General features: G+C 28.7%; 1 long non-coding RNA gene across 1 annotated transcript; it reads right to left on the bottom strand.

Moving 5' to 3' along the window:
• Nucleotides 1-6,319: 6,319 nt before the first annotated feature.
• On the bottom strand, nucleotides 6,320-22,078 carry LOC132951062 (uncharacterized). The gene is made up of 5 exons (XR_009665299.1): nucleotides 22,015-22,078; nucleotides 17,732-17,859; nucleotides 16,082-16,204; nucleotides 6,954-7,092; nucleotides 6,320-6,868 (listed from the first exon to the last, which is right to left on the bottom strand). It is a non-coding gene; the product is annotated as an uncharacterized LOC132951062 (long non-coding RNA).
• Nucleotides 22,079-22,507: the final 429 nt, after the last annotated feature.

The raw sequence follows: 22,507 nt of genomic DNA, 5'->3' as shown, positions 1-22,507 counted from the left end.
ACCCCAATTTAAAATTTCGTTCAACATTAATATTTGTTAGCTATGCTCTGCCCCCCTTGGCTACGTCCTTATAGATACCTATATTGTTACCTCTTGGTTATTAAGCTGAATAATTTATTATTCATAGATTTTATAAGTTTTTCTATTGAAATAATTACAATTACAATTTAAAATATTCGTAAACGAGAGGTCACTATAATATGAAATAGGTACTGTTGTTTTGTTAAATATTTTTGGCGACTTCCTGGTTGGAAACCACTTCTATAGAGTATATGAGTACTCATCGGTCGGACTCAATCCTCTATTTTTCCCATTCCCTGAATGAATTATGATCGCCTTTATAAACGTTCAGGCTGTGTCCGACTACATTTCGTTCTAGCACACACGAATGACGATGTTGTATAATTAGCTTTATTTTACGTTTTTGCGCCCCTGCGATCTAATACACTGTTTGTACATACGCAACAATAATCCTATCCGCGTCTTTTCATAATTTAATATGTTGTGTTTAGGTTAATGTATTGTTTACTGCATCAGCAATCACATATATACCTACTCAAGTGAAATGATCTCAATATGACGTTTGAATAGTCTGCTCAACTAACCAAAAAAAAAAAACCGAAAGACGTCTTACTTCTTTGTAATATCATCCCCTCCGACGCGGTCTAGTTTTCACCCACATCAACCCCCAGAGAATTATTATCGTTTGCACTCGACGCAAACGCGTCGGTCTCTATAATATAATTTGTGAATCAAAAATATACTTATATTGTTGAAGGGAGGTACCTATATAGTCTGTAGATTATATTATAGTTATATAGTTTGTTGTTGGGCATATTATAGTTTACCTATATTATGTGTACTTATGTTATTATACACGCGTGTCCCAACCGAAGGGCATAGATCATCAGTACAAACGATAAAGCTCAAATAAGTTTACATATATAATATAATATTATATATATATACCTACCTGCCTATAAAAGTATGTCAGGATGAGACGTGTTGTTTATTATTTATACATAGATACATATTTGAAAAATTGCATAAAACTGTCTTTAACAGCCTTACCATTCTTATTATTAATTATTATTTATTATTTATTATTAACTATTAATTATTATACATTTATACATGCTAATCAAACGAATCGTGTCAAATAAATTTGGTGAGCGATTTTTATTTTGTGTAAGGTGTAGGTACTATTTTCGACGATCGTTGTTGTACTATGGATTGGTTATGTGTTTATATTATTATGTGAACAATAATTGCCTATTATTCTAATGTATATATTTGATATGCAGTTTTTGTGTTTAACACGCCTATAGGCTATAACATTCAATAAAATATAAATATTGTACCTATTTGTACCTGTAAAATATTATTACAATGTAAATCGCGTGTAGGTACACGCTGTATATATTATATTATATTTATAAATGAATATATATATATATATATATATTAGTTGTTATATTAAAAAAATATATATATTATATTATATGAACATGTATGTGAAAAAACTTTTTTGTTTGTTTTATTTATTATTATTTTCAAACTTTTGCGTCGTCCGAATAAATTTTAGTAATATAAAATGCCAATATTAATAATATTATAGGTAGGTACTTTGATTCACCCATTATATAATTAATATATAAGCATATTAGGTAAGTATGACTATACCGTTAACTATCAAATTAAATATTAAATTTTATGGTTTAATAAAATTACTGCCTTACCATGCCTATATATTCGAGTTGTTCTTATCGAACTTAGAACATTTTTAAACAATATTATTAGGTATTGATTTTAGTTTGGTAAGAATCTATTAGGTAGGTACTAGGTAGGTACCTAGGTACTTATTATCATGATCATAATTTAAGCACACACTACGCCAGTGTTGGTGAAATGGGTGGGGGGAATGAAGGGGATAGATCCCAACTCATATATTTTCAATATTTATGATTTTGAAAATATTTATAGTAGAACTTTCTATACATATTATAATTTTTAAAATATTTTGACTGAGCTATTTATAGACATTTGACAATTCGATTTTTATTTTCTATAGATGTTGATAAAAAATGTTTTTGCTTGATGCAAAAACTTCAAAATTGTATAAGGTTCCTCTCAAGTTGTTAAAGCCATTTATAAATATTAAAGAGATAATCTTTTATACGAGCACTTGAAGTTAAAATTGTGACAAAATTCGTCAAATTTACGAAAATTTACAAATTATTTTGTTTATGTGAATTTATGAAATATTCAAGTTTTGTAACATATAATACAAGGATCCTCATCATAAGTAGTTCATACCGACCGTAATAGTGTAAGTGTGTAACTAACAACAAATATATGCCAGCACAATTATTTTGTTTTAAAGACGTTTTAAGTTACAATTCAACAACATTAGGTATCTATTTAAATGAATAATAGTAATTTTACTTATTTTGACTATTATTTTAACATCCGATTTTAATTTAACTATCGACAGGAATACAGGATTCGTTATAGACGGAGAGTGTGATCAGATAAAATAATACGTAATAACCCTTCTTTCGGTGTTTTTCGAGTCATAGACTCATGTATTCCAGAACTGAGCAAACGTACTCTATAATATTTGTAAAAATATAAATAAAACCTTGAATGTTTTCCTGTATAGGTACCTACTTACTTATCGGTTGAACTATGACGTGCCTTAATATATGACAGGAATATGAATGCAGACATTCAGGACGAAAGTACACGACGTTCACTGCTCGTAGGACCTGCGAGTACTTGTGGATTACCAACATTGCTGATACTGGTTGTTATTAAGATGGGTTGTTCACACGCACTGACGAAAGGATGACACTGTCTAGCTGGTCAAAAGACTTCGGGGACTTCGACTCCACTTTAAGGGAGGACAGAGAGAAAAAAACATTTGTCTTTATGTGATTACACGAAATCATATACAATAAGTGATTACTCGACAGAATAAAGATAATCGATGTGTCCGATCCTTTCATCAATGGGGGTCGTTTATTTTGAGGATGCATCATTGTCGGCAAACGGGTTTATTATTTTGGGTTCTGAGTGGAGTGATGAAGGTATTGATTTTACAAAGAATGTGTGTGTGTGTGTGTTGTTTTTTTTCCAATCATCAATGATACAAATGTTTATATTAATGTTTGTATGATAACATTTTCAAAATATTCAAAATAACTTTTTGAGCTATACATTGACATTTTAGATTCTGAGCAGAGCGATGAATATATTGATTTTACAATGATATGTGTATGTGTGGTATTTTTAAAATTTAAAATTTTTATTGTATCTCTCGGGACATTATAGATATTAATAAAATCCCTTAAATGCTTACCCTTGTTTTTAATTCCAAACGCATACCTAGGTAAAGAACTCTATAAAATATCTTCGATTTAAACTTCAAATCGATTTTTTTTAAAACTAAATTTTGAGTTGTGGCAGTATTGTTCTAGAGGTGCGAAATATTTCCAAGACTACCCTCGTATAATCTCGATTACCGCAATTTTCAAATAAATAAATATACATTTACACAATTATTTACATCTATATCAGTGCCGTGACGAAAATCATTAACTTATTAGGCACAATAATTTATATTAGAGGTTATAAATACTTGTATTAGTAATTACGTATTCACGTAAATGGTAACTCAGAAAGATTGTCTTAGTCTTGGTGTGTACTTAATAAATTGCTTATTATATTATGTGAAATGCCCCTAATATCCAGGACACCTACCAGCCTTTAAACTGAGTCACGTGTTTCAAACTAAGTCTTACGTCACGCCACTGATCTATATATATATATTTTAGATTCTGAGCGAAGCGATGAATGTATTGATTTTACTATAATGTGTGTTTTTTAAAAAATTTTTTGTGTCTGTCATCACCTTTTAGGACAGTAAAAGTGCTTGGATTTTCTTCAACAGTAACTTTTCTGATAGGAAAGTGAATCTAGTTGGTACTTTAGGGGGTTAAAAGTAAAAATTTATCAGTAGTTTTCAAACGCGACGTGAAAAACAAAAGAAAAATTAAGGAAAAACGGGAATTTTTGCGCAAAATCTGTTTTTGAGAAAATCGATTTTGGTTTTTGGTGCAACTCTAAAACAAATGACCGTAGATACATGCAATTTTGACTGAATGTTTATATTAGCATTTTCTATACACCATAACATTTTCCAAATATTTTGACTTATTTTGAGCTGTTTACGGACATTTTCAGTTTTCATTTTTTTTAGTTTTTTTTTCTTTTAATATCAATAAAATTTTATTTATTGGGTAAAAAAGCGTGAAAATTTAATTCAAGGTTCCTGATATAATGTTACAATGGCAGTTGAAAAATATTAAAAATACATATGCACAATTTTTTTTTATAAGCATTTAAAGTTCAAATTTTAACAAAATGTATCAAATTTATAATTTAATAATTATTTTGTAGTTAAAAATTTATAATCTTTTATAGCTAAGGATTGAAAATTGAAAACGAGGATCCACGTAAATAGGTTATATATAAATTACTTTATTCACAATAATATCATCAAATATACTTGGTAATATCATAGGCTGACTGACCGTTTTCGCTCAGAATCATTTTTCTTATACAATGATATTATATCATTGAATTCAAATTTGACACCATACATTACAGTAACCCACTTGTAACCTACTGTACAGCAGAGTGACATCCACTTACCCACCTTTTTTTCATTAAAAATAATTTTTACATTTTTTCTGGTTTCTTTGTGTATGTTGATTGATAGCTTGATTTTAAATAGCTTCAAAATTAAAATAAAATATAAAGTGAAAAATAAAAATGTTTTAAATGAAATTAGATATTTAAGCAAATAATTACGAGTTAAGTTATTTTATTGTAATTTAAAACACATACATTACGCTGTGACTTACTCAATGGTAAAGTTCATTCGACACCTACCGTGCTGCAGCAGAGCGGTAATTACTTATTTTTGTGTATGTCTGTTCATACGTTTTATGATAGAAGAATGGTTTCTGATAGGAAATTGGATCCAATTGATACATTTAGTAAATCAAAAATGAAAATGTTCAGTACTTTTCAAAACAAAAACAAAAAAAAAAAATATTTATAAAAACCTGGTATTTTTGCTTAAAACCAGCTTCGGAGTCCCGAAAAATTCAGTTGTTTTAGATTCTGAGCTGAGCGATGATCCGATGAATCTATTGATTTTACAATGATATTTTTTTGTGTAACTGTCATCACCGTTTGGGGCAGTCACACTGTTTCGATTTTCTTCACCAGTATCTTGTTCGATGGGGAAGTGGTTCTAGTTGGTGCTTTCGGGATAGGTTCTCAATAGTTTTCAAAAGCGCAGGGAAAAATAAAACAAAAAATAAGGATAAACGGTATTTTTAAGCAAAATCGGTTATAGAGATAATCGATTTTGGTTTTTTATTAGAAAGCAATATATCAGTGTAAGTCGTAAGTTACATGAGTTTAGGTACTAGGATAGTAGATTCTAAATATAAGTATATCTATTTAATATTTTATGTATAACCGTTATTAGAACTATTTTCGTTATACATTTATAATATACAAAGTATATAATAATACAGAAACTACTATGAACTTTGATTTCGATGGACCAAAAATCAAAATGATCAAAAAAAAAATCGTCAGCTGTTTAAAAATGTACGAATGAGAGGAACGCATCGACGGAAATAACTCGCCAACTATTTTCACGGCCGATATCTCGCCGTCCGGACAAATTAAACGCCAGCCCCCGTCCCATGGCTCCTCTCCGAGACCATCTACGTCAGTTTTAATTTATTGGTGGCCGCCGGGAAATCCATAAATTTCCTCCCCCGAGTCGAGTCGAAACTATATATTATATATATATTATATAATACGAAATGCGCCTGAAGTCTTTATGTATATATTTATACACACGCAGTGTATATCTGCAGTTGTTCTTTTTCCACATTGGAACGTATTTTTGAATTTTCCAAAAAAGAAAATACGTGGCTACATGATACTATCGTATTAATTATACCACGCGCCCGACCCGGAATGCGCTATCGGCAAACGGCGTTCGAAATGTCACGTTTATTTTGGGCCATTTTTCACGTATTTTAAAATTATTACACCAACGACACGTCAAAGAGAATATATAGGTCCACGATGAGAATATACACATATAAGCTAAAACTATAAAACATAGATAATTTAGACTTATGCGTTCGTATTAAAAGTGTGCCGAGGTTAAAATATAATACCAGCGCGTGTATGCCTATACTTGTATCATGTAGGCATTATACAATGGCACAATTCAAATATGCAATACGTATAAATAATAATATAATATTATTGTATTTTAATTTAAATAAAATATTGTAACTAATACTAATTTTGTCAGGTTTCGAAAAAAAATGCACTTGAAAAGTTTAACGCACAACCTTTTTACAAAAAAATGCAAACTTTTCATTATACCTGCCGCGAATGGTTTTTATATTTATAAAAATTTTTTTGTCTTATCTTTTTCATTTACTAGGTAGTCATCAAGTATAGCTATTACCATTGATTAAATAATATATATATAGATAGCCACAGTTATACAAATAATGTAATAGTCGTATAATTAATAGCATGGCATCTCAATACATGGCAGCATATAGTAATGTATATATTAAACTAAAATTAAATTATAATATGCCACTGCAGTTACATAACACAAAAAAATAAAAAAAATAAAAATCGCGTAGTTTGGCCATAAAAAAAAAAAAAATTTCAGAAAATAAAAATGAATACTAAACTTTTTATATTTTAAATATTTCTTGAGAAGTTGATTGGCTTCGCTATCCGTTTCTTTGTCCTGAAATAATTGATTTTGTTATTTTAAAACTACCTATATAACCAATTACCATATAAGACTATTATATGACTATTATTTTATTGACCTCAGAATCCTTGACGGGAAGTTGCAATGCGTTCCAACTTCACAAGATGTAATGACAGTCATATATAGCTGAATTGGAGATTCGCGTTGAAATTTAAAAAATAGCTCGATCGCTTCCCCAGAGTTCACAACAAATTACACTAAAAAATTACACATTATAATGATATTATTTTCGTCTTTGATGTTATTCGGTTATTGTTTGGGATTTTTTTCCATTCGGTTCTGCCTACAAACGTACAGTAATTCCGCCAAAAATTACTTTGTACCTACTACACCTACCTGTATTTAAGTACCAGAAATACACGCATCAATCACACTTCAAACACGTACCATTATGGTACTGGGCTGCCTTATTACTTAAATATTATATTATATTATAGTGCTCATAGTATGTAATATAAAATATAATATATATTATTATTATTTATTAGATACGGTGTCATGCCGTACTATATAGGCATCTGGCTATAATCGAATAAACAACTTTTCCGTTTTAAATGCTAAAAACGAAATAATATTATATAATAATGTCGTAATACTATAAATAATAATACCTTGGACCATATAGTAACAAGATTTGTTTATTTATATTAAAGTTTTTAAAATTAATTATTTACACCAACTATATAGGCACCCGATCAAAGCAATACCAGACAAACTTGAAGAGAAACGCTGGTTTAGTTAGATAGATCATCAATGAATGTCCATTCCACGGAACTGGGGTCGCGCCTATATAACGAGACACACTGCATCAATATGACTTCGAGTAGCTGCACAGACGAAATTCATTTATATTATGCTTTACCTGTATCCTGGAATATTTGCGGATTGGTGGTGTTTACCGGAAAGCAGGCTCACGGTATGCACACTACTGGTCCGTGAGTTTATAGACATTCTAATACATTCTCCCGGCAGTGTCAATAGACACAGTGTTTGAGAAGTTATATTTTTTTGGTACCTAATTAATTTACAATATGAATTATTATAAGTTACCTATGTAGGTACTTGTCCAAAACTCTACTACCGGGAAGCCATTGGTATTTATGGTACAGCCTTACGAAGTTCACGATTTTCGGTGTTTTACGCACCCGTACAACGCTTAAAGTTTACCGAGCTTAAGTATAACAAATTAATTTTTTTTTTAATCTAGGTAAATAAACGTTTTAAAATTGATGATGCAAAAATAATTCTGACACCCGCCCATGGTGGATTTACATAACAAGTTGAGGGATGTTTTTGATTTTAATCGTTCGAGCAAGTGCAGTGTGCGAGTGACTACACCGGATATATTATATGAAAATACCAAAAAGTTCAATTAGCTATAATATAACTTAAAAATAAGACTGACCGCCAAATTCAGACTTCTCTGTCGTTTTCAGTTAAAAACTAATGATTTTCGGCAATTAGTTTTTGAAATATCGTTCATAATTCGTTGTAACTTGTAATTTATATACCTATTTTAAAAATATTATTCGTGGGTAATTGAAACGTCTAAAATGTATTATTATATACAAATATGATAATAAACAAATAATAATAACTCAACTTAACCGGCTACGGTATTAATAATATTTAATAATATCAATATAAGTATAGTATACAATATCCTAGGCTGTCAAATCGTCTCCACTTGGAATCGTTTTTCGTATACAATGATATTATATCATTGAACTCAAATGTAACACTATCCATAACAGTCACCCACTTGTACCCTACTGTTCAGCAGAGTCACTTCCAAATTTTATTTTTTTTTAATTTACCTCCCTTCTTATTTAAATTCTGACAAACGAGTTTTGGTTAAGTATATGCGGCCCTGTCTACGGCCAGTATAACAATTAGGATTCTTGGGGTCCCGGACAAAGTCAATGTATTGGACCCTGAGGTATATGTATACAATATTTGTTTATAGGTTACCTATACAAAAATAAATAATGATGGTGATTTTTTTTTTAAAAACCTAAAAAATTTTATGTGAAGGCCCACTGACCAGTGTATTGTTATTAAAATATAACTACACTTTTAGTGTTTTTTTTTTTATTATAAATATTAATTAAAGCTTTCCACACATAAAAGTAACTCAATAACAATAAAACACTATAAAAATATAATTTTAAAGATAAATATAGGTATTATTATGGATAAATAGGGGCCCCTTAATTGTTCTTCGACAACAAATTAGATAGCATGATAAATTATAAAAATAGATATTTTTATTTAATATATTTTATTTGATTTAAACATTAGATTACAATGCAATTATTTAAAAATTTAAAGTAGATGCTGTGCGCCGTCGGGGACCCTTGAGCCAACGATTAGCAGCCCTCTACAGGGGCAACTAAAATATTTAGTTCATAAATGATGGATTATTCAAAGTGCACCAGGTTATCAATGTTCAAAAAGTATATACAAAAAATTCAACTAGAGTTACATAACAAAAATAAAAATTGAAAGAGGGTGTTGGCGCCCGCAAGCAAATGCAATTTAGAAAACAAAAAAAAAAATTTAAAAAAAAAATTATTATAGGAATACACATTTCAAAGTCTATACAAAAAATTCAACTAGTCACATAACAAAAAAAAAAATTGAAGGAGGGTGTTGGCGCCCGAAGGCAAAAAGATTTTAGAAAATAAAAAAAAATTAAAATTAAAAACTTCAAACTAAAATGTCCAGAATCTTAAACAGAAAAAAACTATTCAAAATATTTAGTTCATTAATGATGGATTATTCAAAGTGCACCAGGTTATCAATGTTCCAAAAGTCTATACAAAAAATTCAACTAGAGTTACATAACAAAAAAAAAAATTGAAAGAGGGTGTTGGCGCCCGCAGGCAAATGCATTTTAGAAAACAAAAAAAATTTTTAAAAAAATATTATTGTAGGAATACAAATTACAAAGTCTATACAAAAAATTCAACTAGAGTTACATAACAAAAAAAAAAATTGAAAGAGGGTGTTGGCGCCCGCAGGCACAAGCATTTTAGAAAACAAAAAAAATTGAAATTAAAAACTTCAAACTAAAATGTCCAGAATCTTAAACAGAAAAAAACTATTCAAAACATTTAGTTCATTAATGATGGATTATACAAAGTCTATACAAAAAATTCAACTAGAGTTACATAACAAAAAAAAAAATTGAAAGAGGGTGTTGGCGCCCGCAGGCACAAGCATTTTAGAAAACAAAAAAAAATTGAAATTAAAAACTTCAAACTAAAATGTCCAGAATCTTAAACAGAAAAAAACTATTCAAAATATTTAGTTCATTAATGATGGATTATTCAAAGTGCACCAGGTTATCAATGTTCAAAAAGTCTAAACAAAAAATTCAACTAGAGTTACATAACAAAAAAAAGATTGAAAGAGTTTGTTGGCGCCCGCAGGCAAAAGCATTTTAGAAAAAAAAAAATTAAAAAAAAAATATTATTGTAGGAATACACATTACAAAGTCTATACAAAAAATTCAAATAGTCACATAACAAAAAAAAATTGAAGGAGGGTGTTGGCGGCCGCAGGCAAAATGCAGTTTAGAAAACAAAAAAAAATTTAAAAAAAAATATTATTGTAGGAATGCACATTTCAAAGTCTATACAAAAAATTTAACTAGTCACATAACAAAAAAAAAAATTGAAGGAGGGTGTTGGCGCCCGAAGGCAAAAGAATTTTAGAAAATAAAAATAAATTGAAATTAAAAACTTCAAACTAAAATGTCCAGAATCTTAAACAGAAAAAAACTATTCAAAATATTTAGTTCATTAACGATGGATTATTCAAAGTGCACCAAGTTATCAATGTTCAAAAAGTATATACAAAAAATTCAACTAGAGTTACATAACAAAAAAAAAAATTGAAAGAGGGTGTTGGCGCCCGCAAGCAAATGCAATTTAGAAAACAAAAAAAAATTTAAAAAAAAAATTATTGTAGGAATACACATAACAAAGTCTATACAAAAAACTCAACTAGAGATACATAACAAAAAAAAAAATTGAAAGAGGGTGTGGGTGCCCGCAAGCAAAAGCATTTTAGAAAACAAAAAAAAAATTTGGAAAAAAATTTAGAAAAAACTATTCAAAATATCAAGTTCATTAAAGAATGATTATTCATGGGGCACCAAGTTATCAATTTTCAAGTCAGTACAAAAAATTTAACGTATGAATACACATTACATAGTATAAACTAAAATGCCCAGAATCTTAAACAGAAAAAACTATTCAAAATATTTAGTTCATTAAAGAATTACTCAAAGGGTACCAGATTTTCAATGTTTAAAAAATTTGGCTAGAGTTAAAATCATAAAAAAAAATTGACCTAACCTAACCTAACCTAACCTAACCTAACCTAACCTAACCTAACCTCCCGTGTTGGCGCCCGCAGGCAAATCGATTTTAGAAAACAAAAAAAAAATTTGGAAAAAAATTTAGAAAAACCTATTCAAAATATTTAATTCATTAAAGAATGATTATTCATGGGGCACCAAGTTATCAATTTTCAAGTCAATACAAAATATTCAACTAGAGTTACAGTACTAAAAAAAAAATTGAAGGAGGGTCAACACCCTGCAAGCAAATGCATTTTAGAAAACAAAAAAAAATTTAAAAAAAAATATTATTGTAGGAATACACATTACAAAGTCTATATATAAAATTCAACTAGAGTTACATAACAAAAAAAAAATTGAAAGAGGGTGTTGGCGCCTGCAGGCAAAAGCATTTTAAAAAACAAAAAAAAATTGAAATTAAAAATTTCAAACTAAAATGTCCAGAATCATAACAGAAAAAAACTATTCAAAATATTAAGTTCATTAAAGAATGATTATTCATGGGGCACCAAGTTATCAATTTTCAAGTCAATACAAAATATTCAACTAGAGTTACAGTACTAAAAAAAAAATTGAAGGGAGATGTTGGCGCCTGCAGGCAAATTGATTTTAGAAAACAAAAATAAAATTTGTAAAAAATTTGACTGTAGGAACACGCTTTATGAGTAAACGGGTACTCAGCGTACTCCCAGGTATAGCCGGTTAATCTTGAAAAATATTTATACAAAAAAATCTACTAGAGTATAATGAATTGAAAAAAAAATTGTTTGAGAAATCTGTGTGAAATAACACTAAACAAATGAATACGCTGGAAGCTAAATACTGAAATACATATTAACTACAATCCAAAAACTAGGTATTGTTTACATTATAATAATACGAACAGTTATTATGATCAGAGGTGTATCACCGTAATATATGTATTAGAAAATGTATAAAAACGAATGTAATTTATAAAGGATGCAAAAAAATTAAATCAGAAAAAGGTCCTGCACGGACTCTATTATGTGATTGTAATTTATGAAGGACACAAAATAATGTTTAATTTAAAATAATATTGTGTTTGGCTGGGTCTACAGTCAATATTAAAAAACAAACTATAAAGTCTAAATGTAAATAAAAACATAGTCAGATATCTGTTTTAGTCTTTGTAAATATGTGCGGAAAAAAATTAGATTTAGTACAATGTAAAAAAATGTGGAAAGAAAACCCTGAGAATTCTTTGACAGTAGGATAACAAAACTATATATTAAATTAAAACTATTGATTTTATACATTTTCTATTTACAAAAGCTCATAAGTATTGAAAACCTTATAAAATCCTAAAAAAATTATATTTTGTTATATTTTAAAATACATTTTATAATTTGTTGTGTTAAAAAAATCATTATTTAATGTTGGCTGTATTTAAGTTTTTAATAACTATACTGGTACAACTCTAGCTGACAGTCTTTAAGACCGTGTTAAAAACTATAATAATTAGTTAACGTCTAATTTACTGTCCTATCCTAACCTAACCTAACATAACCAAATTAATAATATTTAAATATTTTCTTTCATTGTTATGTTTACATTATCGAATACCTTTATAGTTAGTAGGAAAACATCATCGCAAAGCTCTCGACTAGTGATTGTAGTCGTCTATCATCACCATAGCTTCAACTAATCTTAGGTTTACCAAACTAGCTTCTTATGACTAATTACATTAGGACACTTTGAATAAAAAGTTCCTGAGTTGCAGGTTGCTGAACTTATAAGTGATTGATTATCAAGTTGATCCTTAGATTGTTGACACCTTAGTTCCCCTCGAAGACCGCTGGTAAGACTATTATGTCCTATCCATTATGTTATATCTATATTATCTATGATGGAGCCATACCCAGCTCACTCGTGTAAACAATTTGAAGCACATAAAAGGGATTAACGAGTCTTTATTAATGATAATATGAAATCCCAGACCTGTCCCCCATACTCTAATATTAAGAGCCCAGCCCACCTTCATATTCTCTATGCAAAAAGTAAATTTCAGACAAATTTGTAAATCAATGCACAGTCTCTCTATTGTACTAAGATTTGTGATTTCATTAATTTTCAGTATTTTGTATAATTAGATTGGGAAAACATAAGACAATATCATTTACAAGACTGTGACTAACACAATCATACTTTGATAAAAGTATATGATATAAGTACCTTCTATATTCGAATTCTTCGTTTTTTTCCCGGTACTTTATTGGTGGACGGCACTTTAACAACGGTCCCTCGATCTACTAAGGCAACCTTGAGGCATTTCCTTTTAGGAAATTAATTAAATTCTCAAACATAACACTTAATTCAAGAGTTTGTAACTAATATAATATATGTTATGATATTTATGGACGACACTTGCACCATGGCCCCTCGATATAGTAATGTGGCGACCCGGCACATCTCTTTTAGATAAATGATTAAATACTTAATCAAGTCTTCCAATTTACTAAACATTTATATTTTGTAGATAATTTGAAGAAAAATTTAAAATTGAAGAGAGACTGTGTGAATTAACAACATTTTTGTTATGAAATGTTTATTTGAACACCTGTTATAATGTATTATATTGAACTTAAGTTAATTTTTTATAATTAAGTAAACATTTGAACATTTATTACAATATACGTATATTATACATAGATTTCAAGTATGATTATTTTTAGTTTTTTTTTTGAAAGTTACTCACCTACTACAATACAAGACACTTTATTTTTATATTTTGAAGCAATATATGTTTTGGATTATTTACATCTATATAAACTACATTTCAGACCCATAGTTTAGTATTTAAAGTTTGTATGATCAAAGTCGTGGAACCAAATTTTATCAGACTCTACTAGAATGTTGTAGTTAAATTAAACTATAATATAGGTATGTGGAATAACAGTACCTAACCTTCTATTATAATTTGTTATGAATATAATATTTTAAGTAATAACTCAAATTTAGCACTTTTACGGTACTTAATACATTTTCCTAATATTTTAACAGAAGTTATGGAGCTAAAAATATAGAAATACCTATATTATGTCACGGTCCATAGTTGATAGTTTTGTTTCATTTATAATAATAATGCTTTTTAATATACTTTTTCATAAATTAATATTTATTACAGTTGGCTTTTATGAATTGTTTGAACTATTAGTACGTATTTTTTTGGGGAGATCCCTATTATTACAACACCGTTACCAATATGCGTTTTTTTCTGATTAGTTAATATTATTGCATGTTTTCATGATTTATTCGTATTTATGCTTATTTTCTTAAAATGTTTTTATATTTTCGGTTCATCCGTTACCTACTTACCAAGTGTGTAAATAAAGAATTTTTTTTGTAAACCAATTTGAATCATTATTTATTAATTTAAAAAAATTTTAATAAAAACGTTTTCATTCAGTATTTTTTTGAATATTTTATTATTTTTAATATTTTTGAATATTTCAGTGCATATATTTGCCTGTTTTTAGTGCATACATGCAGGCAAATATTTTACACTTAAGAGGATGTCAGATTTTTAGCGCACCATTTATTTCTCTCTCCGACCCACGCACAATCATTTTAGTGTTTTCTTAATCGTACATTTGTTATGCTACGCATGGGTCAAAGATGGAAAACAAATAGTGCGCTGACATCCCAACCAGCAACAAGTTTACACGAGTGAGCTTTGTATGGCTCCATCATAGATAATAAAGATATGGATAGGACATAATGGTCTTATCAGCGGTCTTCGTCCTTCGAGGGGAACAATTGAGGCCAAATAAAGTATACTCATATCGAGTATCGACTATCAATATAATGGAGCCTCAATTGCCTTCCCCTCCGGGAACGCGGCCTCAAATGTATTTAACATAGGCGTGGACTATCCATGGTGTCAACAATCAGAAGATCAACTTGATAATCAAACACTTAAGTTCGGCAACCTGCAGCAACTCATGATCTTTTTATTCAAAGTGTACTAATGAGTCATAAGAAAGTTAGTTAGGTAAACCTATGGTTAGTTGAAGCTAGTGGCCTTTGCAATTCAAGATCTTATCCTACGTATTCGGCATTGTTATCATAACTATTCTACCTTTACACTTTTTCTTCCCCCGTCTCTCACAGCTATATACAGGTTCAGCCACTCTCATTCCACACCTCCATATGATCGGTATTCTGTCTATCCATCTCTTCTTCAGTCTTCTCGCCCCTCATTTCCCACCTAAATTAACTAACTTCTATAGCCACTCTCACTATCTCTTATCATACAGTGGCCGAACCACCTAAACCTATTCTCTCTTGTTTTCACTACAATATGTACACTACCCTACACTACCCTTAATTAATTAATTTCTTATTCTATCCTCTTTTGTACCTTAACACCTTACTTATTATTCTCATATCTGCTACCCTCACTCCACTTACCTACCCTAACCTTACATTTATTTTTCATCTTTCCCTTTCATACACCAAACATTCTGAAATCCTGTTGACCCATTTCCTTATCTTCGCCATATTACACACTACCTAATTCCTATTCACCCAGTTTCTAGTTACCTACAAGTCATCGTACTTGATTATCGGTGAAAATATTTAAATATCATTGAGCGAATTCCCTACTCGAAAGAATTGCTTAAAAAAATATCATACCTCACCAATTTTCTAATTTTGAACACGACTTTATTGATAGCCCGAATAGTGTTATACCGGTATAGTTACAATACAAATATTGAAAATTTTCGGGCAATACATCCCCTGATCAATTAACTATAATAAAAAAAAAACCTACTGAGAAATAAGAAAATACATACCCCGTGACGGAATCGAAATCTGCTACGAAACTTAGTCTTCAAAACACTGAAACGTTCACATATTTCAATCTGCTTATGATATATTATTCCCAGTTTGAAATTGTTCACTGACGAATACCATTTCTGAAATAACACGCATCTTATGCAGTAAAATGTTCTACAATATTCTAATGACCTATGCGTTACAGTCTACAGATATTATATAAACCTACCAATAAATACCTAATATTAATTTTTATTACACAGAGTTTGTATTTTTAAATGTTGTATTTAAGGATTTATTAGTTTTATTTTTATACCTAACAAAAATTACATTTATTCACAAGTCAGTTATCAACTAGAACTCGACTACGAGTAAGACAGCGTTTGGATTGTTCGGACTGGCGTATAATTTATTATTATTATACATTGCGCCTTTGGTAGGCAGTAGTAAACGTATATGCTTCTACGTTACTTAGTTAACAGATTTTCCGCGACAATAAATATTTAATTCAAGTCTAAAAAGTAAATGTAAGACTAAAATAATATAAAAACAAACTTATGCATAAACATCGACTCTTCCAGTGAAACCTAGCTGTACTGCAGCACACGCTGTCGTCGAAGAAACAGCTATCTTCATCCGTCTACATCTCGCTCCATCTCCATCTCTCTCTACATCTCGCTAATTGAAACTTATCTAGTATACAATACTAGTACCTTTATGATCTGTAATATATTCTGGTGTTCGATGAAAAAGATTGAAATAAGATAAAAATACATATTTTTTTGGTTTTAAATATGAAAGCTGTGAGATGACAGATATGAATTTTGTGAGAAATCTAGAGGTACTAGAAAACTGAGACGAGTGTGTTGAATGAAATAAATTAAAAAATTGATTAACACAACAATCGGTTAAAAATTAATTTAATTCAAATAATGAGATAAACCTTATTAGATCATTTAAATTGTCCAGAACAAGCCCCCAGTTGTTGGTCGCATGCCAATTTTAACCATATACTAGACTACAAGTTTATAGACATTCTATAATGTATTCTCCTGCCGGTGACACTGTTGGGGAAAATATATTTTTTTAGTAATTAAATTACGATACGAATTATAAATTACGTAGGTACTTGTCCAATACTCGACTACCAGAATTAAAATTAAAGAATGTGATATACCTAGATAACCTATCGATCGATTCTAAAACAGAAACTTAACCTAGGCACAAATAATATCACAATATCAAATAGTGAAATGTGAAAATTTGAAGAAAATTTCCCTTAGGTATATCCCGTAAAACCCCCCCAAAAAAACGTACGTTTGAGGATTTCTCTAGGTATGATCTGCTATGTACTTACAAATCATATTAAATAACATTAATCATTATGCATTTTCTTATTTTATTAGGTAGGTATAAAAACCTACCTTCCTACTTATAAAAGTATTGCCTAATCATTGATTTCAAATTTTAAAAACTATTCTACTATAACAATAAATTAACAGTTGTAGGCAAAGTATTATAATTTAAGGCATTTTTCATAATTTTTGCACACCTATAAAAACTGGATTTTTAAAATTACTATACGTCTAGCGGGTATATAAGTTTGTCTGACAATAAATATTTACATTAGGTCTACCGCCTCAACAGAATAGAAGGACAAGACTTACGTAATTATTTATTCTTCCGGCGAAACGCGTTCCCTTCGAGTGTATAATATTGTCTAGTGTCAGAGCTGTGCATCTCCGCCAAGCAAAATGCAGTGCGCGTCTTCATATCTCCGATCCAAAAGTTCAGTCTGGAAGTATTGAGATTAATGACATTTATAAAAATAGGCACCTAGTTTAATAACCAGAATGGAACGAAATATGTGAGTACGTATTGGAATCGCTGTTCGTCTCAGACGATTGTCATTTGCCATAGATTATTTATAAATATAACCTCACCGTCCTAATCATAGAAAATATATATATGGTCCTAACCGATGGATGATGGATATTTTTACATTATCTTCAAAAAAACATTTATTTGTTTCTACTAGACGTAAATGCGGTAAATTGAATTCAAATTTATAATATAGATAACGGTTTTTTTTACTTGGTAACCATTCATTTATTACTTGGTTTATTAACAAATTCTAATTGATATAAAATAGTAATTGAATAAAAATAGTTTTATTGATCCCAATATTTAAAAATAATGTTTCAAATAAAATAATAAAAAAAATTTAAGAAATACCTATTAGTTAATATGTATTACCTAAATAACAAAATAACTAAATAAATTCGTAGCTTAATAAAATGTCCAGAAAAATTAAAAGTCCAATTTAAACGAATATAAAATAGAATTTAGATAAGTGTATAGGTAGTGTATTCGTTATATTTTGAGTTTCATTATAGCACATAAGTCAATCAGATGCTATTTAATATTTTAAAATAAAAAAGGTGGATAAGTGGATGTCGCTCTGCTGTACAGTAGGTTACAAGTGGGTCACTGTAATGGATGGTGTTAAATTTGAATTCAATGATATAATATCATTGTATAAGAAAAACGATTCTGAGCGAAAACGGTCAGTCAGCCTATGATTTTACCAAGTATATTAATTGATGATTTTATTGTGAATAAAGTAATTTATATATAACCTATTTACGTGGAGCCTTGTTTTAAATTTTCAATCCTTAGCCATAAAAGTTAAAAATATATACATTTTTAACCACAAAATAATTAATAAATTATAAATTTGATAAATGTTGTCAAAATTTGAACTTTAAATGCTTATAAAAAAAAATTGTGCCTATGTATTTTTAATATTTTTCAACTGCTATTAGAACGATATATCAGGAGCCTTATATTAAATTTTCACGCTTTTTTATCCAACAAATAAAAATTTATTGATATTTATAGAAAAAAAAACTAAAAAAATTGAAAACTGACAATGTCCGTAAACAGCTCAAAAAGAGTCAAAATATTTTCAAAATTGTATGGTGTATAGAAAATGCTAATATAAACATTCAGTGAAATTTTCAAGTATCTACAGTCATTCGTTTTTTAATTACAATAAAATAAGAAAATTGTTACATGAGAAATCGAGTAAATATCAAATGTTGTAAAAATATCAATTTCAGACGCTCATAAAAATTTAATTTAAGTTTCTTCTAGACATTTTTTTTTTTGATAAAGGTAGACAAACTTATGAGTAATCTTATATTAAATTTTCAAATCTTAGATTTAAAAAGAAAAATTTTTATGAATTCTCATCAAAATAATTTGCTATTTTTCGTGATTTTTCCGTATTTTGACAAAGCGGTCAGTCAGCCTATGATAGGAGTCTATGAAATAAGTATATTTGATGATATTATTACGAATAAAGTAATTTATATATAACCTATTTACGTGGAGCCTTGTTTTAAATTTTCAATCCTTAGCCATAAAAGTTAAACATTTTATACATTTTTAACTACAAAATAATTAATAAATTATAAATTTGATAAATGTTGTCAAAATTTGAACTTTAAATGCTTATAATTAAAAACTGTGAATAAGGATTTTTAATTTTTTTCATCTGCCTTTGAAACAATAACCTAGGAGCCTTCTATTAAATTTTCAAGCTTTTTTACTCAACAGATAAAATTTTATTGATATTTTTAGAAAAAAAACTAAAAAAGTTGAAAACTGACAATGGCCGTAAACAGCTCAAAAAGAGTCAAAATATTTTGTAAATTTTATGGTGTATAGAAAATGCTAATATAAACATTCAGTCAAAATTTCATGTCCCTACGGTCATTTGTTTTAGAGTTACACCAAAAACCAAAATCAATTTTCTCGAAAACAGATTTTGCGTAAAAATTCCCGTTTTTCCTTAATTTTTCTTTTGTTTTTCACGTCGCTTGTGAAAACTACTGGGAAATTTTTACTTTTGACCCCCCAAAGTACCAACTAGATTCACTTTCCTATCAAAAAAGTTACTATTAAAGAAAATCCAAGCACTTTTACTGTCCTAAAAGGTGATGACAGACACAAAAATAAAAAAAAAAATAAAAAAAAATAAAAAAAAAAATAAAAAATAAAAAAAAATAACACACATCATTGTAGAATCAATACATTCATCGCTTCGCTCAGAATCTAAAAAATAAAAAACTTCGACAGTAATTCCATATTGGCAAGTGTTGTTTTCTATAACTGAAGACCGAAGTTATAGTATCGAGCATAATGGGTACGTAAAAAATAGAAATATAATTTAAAAAAATTACCTTTATTTAATTGTACCTATTTAATTTTTTTTTAATAAGTTTTTATAATATTGACTTCAACCCATATAAATGTTTTTATTTCATTTTTTCAATTCGTTGATAATATATGAAACGAATTCTTTGCTTGGAAAGCAATGTTTAGAAAATTCAGAAAATGCAGTTTATATTTAAATCCGTGGCCTAATTATAAATAATAATTTCTGATGCATTGATGCTGAAGAGTGAGAGAGGTGCATAATCAGCCGAACCGAAATCTAACATCTTAAACACTTAATATAAACAATTTTTCACACACGCTTCATGGTATGAAAATAAAAAATATTTATAATTAATATTTATACCGATTTTCTACCGATTTATACCGATCTTCTATATTAATAATAATTATAAGTATATAGCAATAACAAATTATTTTTGAGTAGCGGCCAACCGGGAAAGTTCCCAGTATCCCGCCGGCCCAGTCCGCTCCTGGTTCATATTGTAACCGAAAAATCTAAATAATCTATTATAAACACAGTTACTTTTTACAGATGTTATAAGTTAAAATTTGGACGAAATTACATATTAAAACCAAAAATAACGATTTTAGTTATTTTGTTGTAATTTAAAAATAGTAAGTATTCGTGGATTTATGAAACTTTTAGAGTATATTATTATAATTTATAGACACGATGACACTTTCAAATGTAATTTTATTTAATTTTATTTTAATGTAATTATTTTATAATTTGGTCAAAAATGACTTTAACCTACTATTGTAGGTGCTAATGTCTAATAGTAAAATAAATTACTTTAATCTCAATATTATTTATTAGTTAACGATGTCTTTGCTCAGAATCGTTTTTCGTTTGTTCGTTTTGTATTTTAATAATTTATACATAGATATATTATTATTACTAATAATTATAGTAGGTGTGTTTGTTTTATTTCATTAATTAATTTAATACTATACCAATAAATTATATATTAATTAATAATTTTTGAAACATTGCGTTCGAAAAAATAAAAATAAATGTGATTTTAATTAGTCTTGTAATGTACCTACCTATATGTAAAAATAAATAAATATAATAATAACTATTGAACTTTTAGGGACATAATAGGTAACACATTCGTGTATGTAGTATTACACTATTTATATAGGTATATTTATATACCTATACGAGTATATGAGTAGGTATGTTATTCATAAGTGCGCACACGTCAGGTTAAGCAGTTGACCATTCCGTGAATATTACTTTTATGTGTGCATGGTTATACGGCCCTAATCCCTATGATATAGAATATAGATATTAGGTGAATAATAGAAGTTAAGTATGTGACACTAAATTAATAGCTACCTATAACTTATAACGTTGTATTTGGAAAAAAAAATACCAGTTATTAATTAAAATTGTATCTTATGACTATTATCAGTTATAAGTTATAACATATATTTCTATAAATTAAACCAAAACATATATATATATTTATATATATTGAGTACCCTATAAAGGTATGCACCTATTAATTATAATTATTCTACGAACAGGGACTGGAAAAACGATGACGACGTTTATATCTCGCGTATTTTATACATTTCTAGTCCGGAACTAAAATATGCGCCTACAACACTTGGATCGCACATTTTTCGTGACATTAAATATTTGTTTTAAGTCTTAAAAGTAAATTTAAGCCCCAAAAGAATATAAAAACAAACTTACTTTAATTATCGACTCTTTTGGCGGAATCCGTGACGTGTGTGAACTGCGACGCCCATAAGGAAACGCTCCAGAATACAGCCAGAACTTAGAATATTGTGATTTATGAAAAATAAAATTATACGAAACGCAGTAAGTTTTTTGCTCATATCTTCTTTGCTTATTAAAATTTTAGAATTTTTAATCGACTGTGTCTTCTGCAACGACTCTGAGATTTGCCATAGATAAATAAATAAATGATAGATATTATACTAGGTACATCAATATGATGAATCCACGGATATAATATAATGCAACTTTTTGTATCAAAGAGTTCCGTGTTAAGGAACAATTTGTTCATTGAAATTTGATATGACAATAAACCAAAATAGTTTATAATTTTGATTATAATATTATGATATGGGTATTATTTAAATTATTATTTTCGTTTATCAATTTAATTATTGATTAAAGGTGGTGAATAGATATCAGAAGCACAATAATATTTTTTTAAGAG

Source organism: Metopolophium dirhodum, chromosome 8, assembly GCF_019925205.1.
Source record: "Metopolophium dirhodum isolate CAU chromosome 8, ASM1992520v1, whole genome shotgun sequence".
Taxonomy (NCBI): domain Eukaryota; kingdom Metazoa; phylum Arthropoda; class Insecta; order Hemiptera; family Aphididae; genus Metopolophium; species Metopolophium dirhodum.
Note: the sequence above shows the minus strand (reverse complement) of the source record. Positions and strands in the feature narration are given on the sequence as shown.